We start from the raw sequence: 13,140 nt of genomic DNA, 5'->3' as shown, positions 1-13,140 counted from the left end.
AAAGAGTGTGAAGCATCTCAAGTGACGCGCGAGGCTGGAAGGAGGCAGCTCGGTTGCTATCACATCTGTGAAGTACCAAAGCAGTTTTCACTGCTGTTCTCCATTTTTCTCTTTAAGTCACATTTAAGTTTAATTATATTCAGATTTCATCCTATAGGCTTTCGTTAAAGATCTCTGTAGAGGGCAGACTTTGTAATATTTTATTTGGATGCATATTGTTTCTCTTTATGAAGGTGTTTCTTGTCAACAAAGAAGATCCATTGAATGTTACCCAAACCTGAAGTGGAAAAGGGGCATCCAAAACACCTTAGTCTTAAGTTCCACATGGAGCCCATTTTTCATCCACCTCATATATGCTGATATTGGAGAGACAAAGTGTGTTTCCATAGTTACGTGGTTGACACAACTGTATCTCTCTGCCAAGCAAATAACGCAGCAGCAGGAATGAATGATCAGTGTCACATACATTAGGAAACACACTTTTAACAAGTTCCTCAAATTCAACAAGGAGAAGACAAATATGTGTTGTAAACAAAGAAATGCTCTCCAATAATCTGGCATGGTAAACTGCACATATTAAATCTAAATGTCCAGTTAATTGTTAAATTTAGATAAACTGTAGATCATTAATGCAACAAATTGCGTTTTTTTCCTGTTATAAATAAAGAAGCTTCAGCAAAACTCACATATTTTATTGTAATTGAGGTATACTCAGAAGTAATTGAGGTATTCTCAATTACAGTATTTTTCGCTCTATAAGGCTCACTTAACCTTTTGAGCCCCGAGCTCTTGTTTGATATGCTTTTTTTTATTTCGTGGTCACAGGGCCCCAGGTAATCAGAGTTAACTACAGTAGTAATAAACCCCACAATGTGATGTCCTCGTGTGTGGACACCAGGTCTCAATAGGTTAAAAGCCCTGATTTAAAAAAAAAAAGGCCAAAGCGCCTTATATACAGTGGGGCAAAAAGGTATTTAGTCGGCCACCATTGTGCAAGTTCTCCCACTTAAAAAGATGAGAGAGGGCTGTAATTTTTAGGTACAACTATAGACAAAATGAGAATGAATTCCAGAAAATCTGATTGATTAATTTTAAACAATTTGTTTGTACATTATGGTGGAAAATAAGTATTTGGTCACCTACAAACAAGCAAGATTGTTGGCCTTTGAGATGGTTTGGGGTAAGCTGGACTGCAGAGTGAAGGCAAAAGGGCCAACAAGTGCTAAGCATCTCTGGGAACTCCTTCAAGACTGTTGGAAGACCATTTCAGGTGACTACCTCTTGAAGCTCATCAAGAGAATGCCAAGAGTGTGCAAAGCAGTAATCAAAGCAAATGGTGGCTACTTTGAAGAATCTACAATATGACATATGTTCAGTTGTTTCACACTTTTTTGTTATGTATATAATTCCACATGTGTTAATTCATAGTTTTGATGCCTTCAGTGTGAATCTAAAATTTTCATAGTCATGAAAATAAAGAAAACTTTAGAAGATTTTGTCTAAACTTTTGGTCTGTTGTGTACCTACTATAACAGACAATGCAGTGGAGGATGGTCTGACACCCACACCCAAGCACACGCAACCGCCCACACACTGGTCAAACATTACCTGTACATGAAGTCCACGTCTCTCCTTCTGGACAAAAGTCTCTGTGACTTTCACGTAAAAAGTTCTCCTTATCTTCCTTTAGCTATAGAGGTCTCATTAACCTTTGTGCTATCTTAGATGACCCCACCCTTACATTGACGTGTTCTCCCTACCATGACAAAGGTGGATAAAGGTGGAAAAATTTCATGTAATCCATGGACACCAGTGAAGATCACAAATCATTGAAAAAAAAGGTTCAGCGCACTGTCTAGTGGGTCTAGATGACCCAACTCCCAACGTTAAAGTGCCTAGGATAGCACAAGGGATAAAGATGCTGTTCAGCATTTGTCTTCCATTAATCATAACTTTTTTTTTTTTAAATAAAAGTCTACCTTTGAATCATTTTTGAATGAGATTACAACCGCCATTTTTGCAGTCAGTCAAAGCAAAACATAGAAATACGGGCTCCTAAATAAACTTTCCTAGTAACAAAAGAGGAACAAATACTAATGCTCTCTCTGTTGAGACAGTGGTACTGCGTACCTCACCGTCTGTCTTTTCAGTGCGGTTTTATGTCACATTGTAACACAAAATTAACGAGACAACATGAAATACATTAGATGTTAAATGGAAAAGAAAGGCATGCAAATTTTGTACAATGAACATTTTTTAAATTAAAAAATTAGATTTAGACTTATATATTCAGGGTTGCTTTGTCAAATCTTGCAGTTGCTATAGAAACCCCTAGCTACCCCCTGGCGCCGCCCCTGCAGATATGGGATAGAACCTTTGTTACTTTGGAACAGAAAGATCAGGGAAAAACAGTTCCTAACAAACTGCAATAAACATCAAAAAAATAAAATAAAAAAACTGTGCACTTTTATAAGAAAAAAACAACAACTTCAATACCTTCTTTAAAAAAAGGGAAAAAAAAGAAACAAGCTGAGATCAGGACGTCACCCCCCACAGCTGAAAAAACCTTAAACCTTTACATCACAGGCTTTGTCCGTTTCTGTCCTGCAGATCTGCTTTCATCAGGTCTGCTGCTGTAATCACAAAGCCTGTTTTGACAAATCTGGAGGCAGTACTAATGAGTCGGGACCAAACAAAAGAACAAAAAAAAGCTTTAAACTTTAGGCTAATCTTCAACAACATGTTGTTTTCATACAGTGATAATCTAATTTCAATTATAAAAATCCCCTCAGTTTTCAGTTCTTCTACTGGGTTTGGAAATTAAAGATTAAAATGTACTTTTAGTAAACTAGAAGCCCCAAATAATATTAATTACTCAGAATAAACATTTAAATGCACTTCTTAAGCAACTAAAATTCAATATATCCTAGCAGTTACTTTTCAAATTATTACAAAAAACATGTTTAGTTTAACTGTTTTTCCTCTTGAACTTTCTGTAGGGACTTAATTAACACCGGTTAACCCTGACAAGTGACTAATTATTACCACCCATTATAACATTGCTGTGTCCTTGCAGCTTTATTCTACCCCATAGCTGTTATCTTACTTTGCTTGTGCCCTTTGCAAGAGCTATCCATGTGACAAGTAGGGATAGATTAATAAACCTCTTAAACCGAGAGCTTAAAGCCCACATTTAAAGAAGAAATCTAGAATTGGGTAAAATATGCTTAAATTAGTTTATTTGGCATCTTGATGAAGCCTGCAGCTCAGATCAGATGCTTGAATCTGCAGAAAGTCCTATTTGTCATTTGAATCAAGTCAGCTTGTCAAGTCCTGTGTCCATGTGGAGGCTCAACAGAATTCAGGCTCACCATCCAGCTTGTCGTCCAGCTTGTTAGTGTTGTCAACTTTAACGTCTTCATCTGCAGCCTCCTCCTCTACCTGGTCACCTTGAAGCCTTGTTATCTGTGTCCTACAGTTCAGATCTCTGTCCGGTTTTTCTGGCAGTAATTCAGAAGCTGGAACAGCTTTGACTGGCTGCTCAACCTGAAGGTTGCCGTTTCAGTTGTCCAGGGCTGTGTGAGATAAAAAAATAAATAAATAAAAACTCAAAACAACTGCAGGCGACAATAAAAAGTTTAAAAATTGAATAAACAAACCAAATGTGCTTAAATATTAAAGTTATTTATTATAAAAACTGCTAAGGTTGGTGTGGCTGCATGAATCCCTGATTTCCACGACAAACATCACCACCTGGCTTCATGCACAGTATTTTTTAAAAAGTTTTACCTCAGGATCTCAGATAACTTTACTTTTTGATTGAGTGATGTAATCTTTGTTAACTACCAGTCTATGACTAGTCTTTTATACTACAGTGTTCCCTGTATATACATAGATATATTGCGATTCAGCCTTCACTGTCTCTTTTTTTCTGTGCATCCTTTTTTTCTTTTTACCAGTGCATTGTGTTCTGCATTGTGATTGGCTGTTGACCTTGACAATCAATTTCCTCCGTGCCTTGTCTCCTGTACAAAATTTGCTAAATCTACATAAATATTCAATTGTGATCAGATCTTTGTTTTCACTAATCCAGGACTTCTTTTTCTATGAACGTTTGAAGTTTAAGAGTTTAAAGAGAGAAAACTGTGAAAATGTTAATGTCTGTCTGAGAAAAGGGGGAAAAGTGTGCAGTGAGGAGTTTGACAGCCTTAAAACATCTCTAATCTTACTTCGTGGATTTCACCCATCGTGGGTTATTTATGTGACGTAACTCCTGCAATAAACTGTTCTTTAGGGTTAACATTTGACACCTATTCTTCAATCCTTGCTCTGTAAATTCCAGGATCACTTTGCAACCTTTATATATTCTGAATTTGGAAGTAGCTGAGTTGTCTGGTTGAGTGGTTCATCTGTGTTTGTGTCTTATCTTAAGTTTGCCTAACTGTTTTCTTTTCTTTGCCAAGGGCCCTCTTTAATCTATGCTCCATTCCAAGCTTTAAACCCAATGCTTCATTATTCCTGAAGCTCTGTATTGGGGATCCCTCTGCTGAGCAAAAAGTCGCATGATCGATGATGTTCAGTTACTGCTTCTGGTCTCTGGCTGAACCAGCGTATTGCCTGTTTCAAAACAGGCTCCCGGCGCGTCTTTCGGCACCGCAGCTCATGCGTCTCCGGCGTGCATGGTTGAGCGTCCTGCAGTGTGCGCTCGATAGGGAGATGAATGGGCCTTCTTGAATGCCACGATTGCCGGCAATCTCTATGGTGAGCGTGCCATGCTGCCCTCTTCCTGTGTTTTTTTGTGTTGTGGTTTTTCCGAGTTTGCGGCTCCTCCTGGTTCTCTGCTCAACCCGGTCATCGGTGACGTCACGCCCCTAAGGACCCTAAGAATTGCAGTTCTTTTTCTTGGTTCGGTTTCTGCTGTGTGGCTCTGCGTCGTCCAGTTATCGTTTCAGGGATTGTGGGGTCTTTTCCGTGGTTATGAAGGCTGGCGGTCCTCGCCTGGACGGGTTTCTCATCCTGGATGAATTTGTTGTGGCTTTTGGCGTATTTCTCTGATGCTGTGTGTTATTTAGGAGCTGGATGTGAATCTTGGCCATCAGTCGATGCTGGCTTTGTTATGGTGGCTCTCTGTTTTGTTTCTTTTCTGTTAAAGCTGCTGTGTACATTCGATAGTTTGGATTGGTCCGTCGTTGGACCTGTTTCTCATCTGTGGACATTTTACTTGTCATTGGTCTCTTTTATGCAGCATCTGTGGCTCATTTTCTCATTTTAATTCGCTTGGTCCAGAAAAACGGTAATCCTCGTGTCGTCACAACAGCATGCTCAGCGTCTGGTTCTGCTCCACCTTCCTCCCTTGGGCCCAGCTGGTTTGTGGACAGCCACCCCGCTCTGAGTTCCCCAGAGAGTCCAGCCCTAGCCTTCGGGGAACTAAAATCAGCCACCCTTGTGTATTTGTCAGCTTTGTACACGGCCCCGTCTTCTCAACCTAACTGATATTTTGTTATTCTCTCTCTCTCGTTGGTTATATTAGACCTGTCGGCGCCTCGCAGTTCATCCATTCTGGGCATCAGCAGCCTAATTCTTCGTGATCCTTTCGGTTTTGTTTGTTTTTTGCACTTCGGTGTAATTAATCATGGAGATGGCATGGTCAGCCGGAGGAAATGCATGGATGGGGAAGGCGAATATCGCAGATGTTCTCACTGTTCTCCCTCTCCATCCCTCCCAGTGGCATCTTCTTGGCGTTAGGTGGCGCTCAAAGTGTTATTTATCAGTTTACCTTTCGGCCCTGTGTTGGACTTTGCATAATCCTATGGGCTCACTTCATTTTGCATCTTCTTGATGACTTCTCGGTGGTCGATTTTCCTCCTTTATTCCCGGTCTTTGCATCTCTGTGGTTGCGACTCATTTCCCCTATCTAAGTAAGACGTATCGTCCTCCACCCGTCTGGATTTATTTTCTACCATAAATCTGGATGGATAATTGATGCAAGCCTCTCTGCCCACTATGAAATCCCTCACATTTGTGCCGCGCATCGTTTCTTTTTTAGTCTTTGGATGTATGACAAAGGGGTTTTGTCGCTGTTGGGCCACCTGAATTTTGCTGTGTGCATGATTCCCTACGGTCATCCATTCATCTTGTTTTCTTGTTCTAGGTAATTCAGTCCCGGACCCCGGTGTTCCTGTTGTTCTGGATGTTTCTGTCTTGCGTTTCTGGTCTCTGATGACTGATTCGGGTCTTCGGTCTCCCTCCACTTGTTTTCTGAGGCTGCGCCCTCCGTTGATTTTGGGGGGAATTTTATGAAGACTTGTCCACCAGAAATTTAGGATGTTGAACCCAAATCCACAGTTCTAATTGTCCATTAACGGATCATGCTGTTCTGAGACAATTCAGCCGTGGAGATTATTACAAAGTTTCTTTCAAGAAGTGCAATGATGAATAGTTTAATGTGTTTTTGGTTGACATGGTTTAGGGTTTAAATAACTTTACACTATGAGCAACTTTTATCCCTGGCCGTAGAAACAATATCACTGACGCTCTCTATTTTCAGTTCCAAGAGTTAAATTTTGTGTCCGCAAGTCAATCCTCAATCTGCCCTGCTTTCAAGCAGATGACACTTGACTAAGAGCATCTCCATTTAGAGACTTGTCGTACTCCGCCTTTAAATGCATTACGTTCAGCTCAGCTAATATACTATCAAAACCTGTGATCCCTCATGGATCTCAAATTGTTCTTCCAGTATATTCTTGCAGTATCCAGACACCCCTTTGCCAATTGATATTTCATTAGTCTGTGCCTTTGTTGTCCACCTATTTAAGAACCCTGATTTCAAGTACAAAGCATCAAATCCAGCCGAGCTGCAGTCCACTGCTACGTGAGATGTCGAACTTCCTCATCTACGAATCTCCCTGGTCCTTGGATACCCTTCCACTCGCCTGCTCCTCGCTGGCCTTCTAAAGGTGTGTCCCTCCGGAAATGACAAAAGCTTACTTCTCTCTTACCATTGGTGCATATAAAATTTTGGTGTTAAGATTACGTGCAGGTTCCATATTTAACTGTCGATTCTCTGTTGGAATCTGTGCTTCTGATGACTTTCTATGGTGCGGTGAATACAAAAATACAACCTTCTCTTTAAACTCACTACTTGATTTCACTTTCTCAGATTTCTTCTTTAAAAGCACCTTTATTCCCTTTAACTCAAGCATTTTAAAACTAATCAATTCTGCTAAGTTATTTATATATTCATTGCCAAGACTAATACTGCTTTTGTTTTTATCTATGCATCGCTTCCTGAGCCTGTGACCCCTACTCCCCGGTCAGCTCTTCCGTTTCTGGCAGTTGACGTAAAACTCTTGACAAAGTTGGCTGGCTTCCAAGTTCCACAGCCTCTATTTGTCCTGCAGTTTCTCTGCGGATCGTTGCCCCTGCACTCCTTGAATCGGTGCAGCAACGACGACTGCACCCCACGTACCTATTTCTGCACTGAAAGTGATGGGGCAGTGGACATCTTCCGCATTCCAAAGAGACTTCAGATTTAACTAATGTGTTAGCAGCAGAAAGGTAAATAATTTCTTGGATTATGTTTGTTTGAATACTATATTTTTCCAGGTGGACGTCTCGAAATTAGGACATTCTTAAACTCGTATTATAGTGTGCCAGATGGAAGCATCGAATTTATGGAGCATCGAATTTATGGCCGTTAAGCTCGTATCATAGTACTTCAAATGGAAGCGTCAAATTTATGGATGTTAATTTAGCTCGTATCATGGTATGCCAATGGAAGCGTTGGATTTTTGGATGTTAGCTTCGTGTCGTCTTACAGGTTTGGTTCATTGCGGTTTCAATTTATATTTCCCTGCAGCGTCTTTGCGGACATTGGCTCCATGTTCAATTTGCCTGGCTATTTTTCTCTTCTATCTAGATAGTGTGTTCCCTTTGTGGCGCTGTACTCGAACGGGAGCGGCCCAACGGTCAATGGTGCTGGGTCACACATAGCAGTCATAATTGTAAGTCTGTTGAATATGGAATGCCTCCGAAACACACCTCATCTGACTTAAACACACATAATACTGATCTTAACATTCACTTTCTCTTCAAACTCTTGCTAATCTTCTTTTTGGTTTTGGGGGGTAGTTTAATACCCAAAGTTTTCTATGGAGATCTTTGTTTCATGTATCTGAACAGAGCCTTATGCCAAACTAAAAGATATATGGAATTAATCGTCTTACTGCATGAGATGTCTGACTGAAGTGAACCACCCTGGGAGTTTTTCGGCCAGGCCACTCGGGCAGTGCGTTTACCTGTTTACTCCTCCCTGCGGGCGGTTAAGTCTAATCAACTCACCTGTTCAGCGTCCTTCTGGGTGCGGTCCAATCCTCTTCTTCCATTTCAGCAAGCTCTGCGTTCGTCCCCCCAACCTCCTCCACGGCTTCCACTTGTGAGCTCCGTTATACGGGTAGTTTAATACCCAAAGTTTTCTATGGAGATCTTTGTTTTATGTATCTGAACGGAGCCGAATGCCAAATTAAAAGAAATATGGAATAAATCTTCTTACTGGATGAGTTGTCTGACTGAAATGCTTTTTAATTTTCAAAATGAAGCTGCATTTGTTGACTCAAAATTAAAATGAAAAAGCGTTCCTTCTAAATGCTTTTTCCTTTTCTACTTCAACACTGCTTATTCTGTCACTTAATTAAAATGATAAAGAAAATGGTCTTTGACATTTCATTTTCAAAAAGTTCTCTGGTAAATGTGTAGCAAAATTCATTTAGAAATTTCTAATTTGAAAATTAAAATGGATTAACAGAAATGCTTTTTGATTTTCAAAATGTAACTGCATCAAATGACTCAAAATGAAAATGAAAAATCAATACTTCAAAATGGTTTTTAATTTCTACTTCAAAACCGCTTATTTTGTGTCATAATTAAAACAAAAATGCAAAGAGGGGATTGCATTTTTATTTTCACATCCAACCTGCGCATAGTGTCACATCATGTAATTCGACTTAGCATTTCCAGAGGGGAGGCGGGGCGATGACGTCATTATTATCTCCGTGTGTCTGGCTGCTAAGAGACACATGCTAGGAGCAGTGCGGCCAGGCTTGTAGCCTTGTGTTAGCGGCAGAGGAGAGGGCTTTCTGACGGTTGTGCACTCCTGATGATTGTACACAGCTTCTTGGGACTGCAAAGTACCATTTCGAAACATTCCCCCGGACTAGCTTTGTCTTCGTCCAAACAAAATAAAGGCTGATGTCATTCCCACATATTTACATCCAAAATGCTCATTGCAGCATTGCCCGCACTGAGTTTTAAGTACCTCCACTGCTAAAGTTTTTAGCACATATTAGCATAATGCTAACACGCCTATGCAACACCATTCGCAGGGTGGATGTGAAAATGAAAATGCAATCCCCTCTTTGCATTTTCGTTGTAATTATGACACAGAATAAGCTGTTTTTAAGTAGAAATGAAAAATCATTTTGAAGTATTGAATTTTAATTTTAATTTTGAGTCATTTGCAGCTTCATTTTGAAAATGAAAAAGAAATTTTGTTAATCCATTTTAATTTTCAAATTAGACATTTCTAAATGAATTTTGCTACACATTTACCAGAGAACTTTTTGAAAATTTAATGTCAAATACCATTTTCTTTATCATTTTAATTCAGTGACAGAATAAGCAGTGTTGAGGAAGGAAATTAAAAAGCATTTTGGCGGATTGCTTTTTCATTTTAATTTTGAGTCAACAAATGCAGCTTCATTTTGAAAATGAAAAAGCATTTCTGGTATTGAGTTTTATTTTTAATTATGCTACAGAATCACTTCCATAACACAAGGCTTTGCTGCATGTGCCGTTGTTGGCGCTTGTATTAAGTATAAGAATGTGGTTGTGTTTCAGTGTGGTCATTGTGCTTTCTCGCCATGTGTTTTTGTTATGTTGGCCTGTCAATTTTTAGCAGTAGTTCGTCAGCTTTTCACTCACGTTTCAGTGTATTCATTTAATTATTAAAGCTTCTGTCACTTGCCTCTGGTCCTCTTTGCTTGGATCCTCACACAAATTTCAAACATGACTGTTCTTTATTTTTTTTTTTTTCACAGTTTCACACTGATTTATATATTACTGCATTTTATGCTGTAGGCTGAAAAGGGGAAAATAATGTTGTTGGCAGGTTGTTGCATGTAACTTCACCAAAGCCACCTTATCAAAAAATAAGGACAACATGTTCAGGATGTTGACTGACCCCTGTCAATCAAATTATCATGTCAAAAAAAGAGGCTTCAGTACCAAATATTAAATCAAATTAGGGATATTTTTAGATGTCAGCCCCCATGAAGAATTTGTATTAAATTAGATAACAGCAATAAGAATTGTTTTGGATAAACTACGGGAAACTTGGAGTTGGAGCTTTTACCTTGGACTGACTTGATCCATTATCAATAAATGGCCCAGCTATTAAACGAGGGACTTAAATTCAGTTTTTTCCTTTTTCTAACTGCCTCACACAGGAAACTCAAGTCTCAGGCTTTTCAACTTTTTTCTATCCTTAAAAACCTGTGACATTTTCAGGGACAAAGGCAGTAGTTCATTTGAAATCATTCTCTGTGTTGTGGGTACGACTGATAGTGTGGAGCCCCCCCCCCCCCCCCCTCCAATATAATTACTGGGCCTCTCTGTTTACATGCTCACCTGCTAGTGTACAGCCCCTCACAACAAAACAAAAAAAGTTTTGAGCCAGATGGAAGCTGACATGAGGAAAACAAAGCTGTAAATGGATCTATTTGCATCAGCATGAAACGGTGCAGGGAGCTTTTGGCCCACCCAGCACACATTCTACGTCACAAATACACTTTAAAACACAGCTTGAATAGAGACATAGTCAGAAGTGCAATTTCAAGCTTAATTTTCTCAATAGTCATCTTCCATCAGGAGTAAAATGTCACGAGAACATGCTAAAAACACACACAAAAAAACATAACTCTTTCAGTTTCATTTATTTCACCATATTTGTATTTTTCCTGTTTGTTTTTGTTTCCTCTTTTCAGTTTTTTTCCTTTAGCACTGATTTGTACAAATCTGATATTTATCTTTTTTTTAATGCTACATAAATAATGTTAAAATGACTTTTCAAAACTTTACTTCACTCCCCAGAATCTGTTCTTTAATAAGAGTTAGCGCAAACAAAAGAATCATGCTTAATTTTCTCTACACAGTAATCTGGGTAATGAGGTGTTTCGAGGGGAAACAGAAAAATGCTACAGCAAAAAAATGGATAATTAACCCTTAGCCCTGCAGTAATTAGATTCAGTCAATACTTGAATAACAACAAAAAACGACAAGAAAAAAATGTCACAAAACAGGTTGTCCTTATTCTTGCAAGGTCGCTTTCGTAGACATCAGGCAAAACGAGACTCTGGAGATGAAGACAAACCAATTTTTTTCTCAGTTTAGGACTGACTGACACAACAGCAACACAAGAAAAGAAAGAGCGAGGACAGACACATACCAGCTGTTCCACCCACTAAATATATATTCATTTTCAGTGCCAATTTGCACAGAGACAGTGTGCCAGAAAGGCGGTGGCAGCAGACAGTTAGACGTCACGGAGCCCGGCTTTCATTCACATAAACACGCCTTCCAAGTACAGTAAAAATTCTATTTCCAATCCTCAATTTTATGACGTTTTCCCGGCCTACTGTATCCATTTAAAAAAATGAAACTCTAATTGGAGACCTCTGTGACTTCACAATAACGCAATACTTGTGCTTTTGAATGCATGTGTTTTCAGGGTGTCTGCTCACAGACTAACAGTTGTGGTATTCCCACCAATTAGTACATATTTTGTTTGTGCCATTAATGTGCAGAACTGTTGTGGAAAACTTAGAAAAATACATGAAGTAAAATAAACAAGTAAGGCTTTCTTTGTCTTTTTTTTTTTTTTTTTTTTTTTTTAACTTGTCCTGTCCAACAGCTAGGCAAACAGATGAGAGCTGAGGGCCTCTTGTGTTGGACATATTTTATTTTAACAAGAGGGGTTATTCATCTTCAGACAAACCAAAGGTATGTCTGAATAAACCCCTTTTGTAATTGAGGCCAAACTTTATTAATTTCAATCATGTTTGAAAATCTTTGGTGTTGGACCGGACGGAAAAGGAAAGAGGGGAAGAAGAGAGAGGGACGTTAGAGAGAGGGGGGGGGTAGGAGGGTGATAATCGGAGGGGAAAGGGGGTAAGACCATGAAGCAGCATAGAGCAGACAGACTTACTGGTTGTTTATCGTTACGGTACGGTTCAAATGTAGTACAAAAAGGGCGGGGCCTGTTCACACACACTCAAATATTATCAACACACCTGCTAGCCGCAAAAATGTCCACATGTCAACATGCACACAAAACAGATAGTGTTCACGAACGCATACCTATGCCTTTAAACCAACTAGTGTGAAATCTTTCATTCATTCAATCATGCAACCTATTAGTGCAAAGGTGAGCCAACACCTGTGCTCAGGTGAGTGTTTATGTTCTTCTAAAATGGATGGTGGAATGTGAAAAGAAGGAGGAGGAGCGCCCAGCCACCCCCACACCCACACCCCCGCCGCAGCAGCAGCGGCAGCCGGAATTCCCCCAACGCCACACGGGAACAGGCAGGGAACAACCGCCCCCCGGGCGACCAAGACCGCCACCCAGGCCAGGGCCAGCAGGACCGCCGCGAGGCCCCCAGAGCCAGAGAGCAGGGAGGCGCAGAGGGAAAGAGAGCGCCGCCCCAGCCCAGCCAGGAAAGCAGCCCCCCGCCGCGCCGGAAGAGCCCAACGCAGGGCCCCACCGGAGAGGGACGCCCACAGCCCCAGACGAGCACCCCACCACCACCCAGGAGTTCCGGGCATCCCCCCGCCCCGACCCCAGGTACGAGCCAGGACCCCCCAAGGGAGACCCGCTCCGCACTCCAGGCAGCCACCCACCCGGCCCACGGTTGGTCCAGGTAGGAGCAAGGCAGGGGCCCGCCGCCCCCGCCCAGGAGGGGGGAACCCCGGGGAAAAAAGGGCGGCCCACAAGGGGTGTTATAAATATGGCCCGACCAGGCTCGGCCATGTTGGAAGTTTGGCGGGGCCCAGCGCCCAGGGGCAAGGACCAGGACCCACCCCCCAGGG

The sequence above is a fragment of the Oryzias latipes genome, chromosome 9 (assembly GCF_002234675.1).
Source record: "Oryzias latipes chromosome 9, ASM223467v1".
Taxonomy (NCBI): Eukaryota; Metazoa; Chordata; class Actinopteri; order Beloniformes; family Adrianichthyidae; genus Oryzias; species Oryzias latipes.
Note: the sequence above shows the minus strand (reverse complement) of the source record.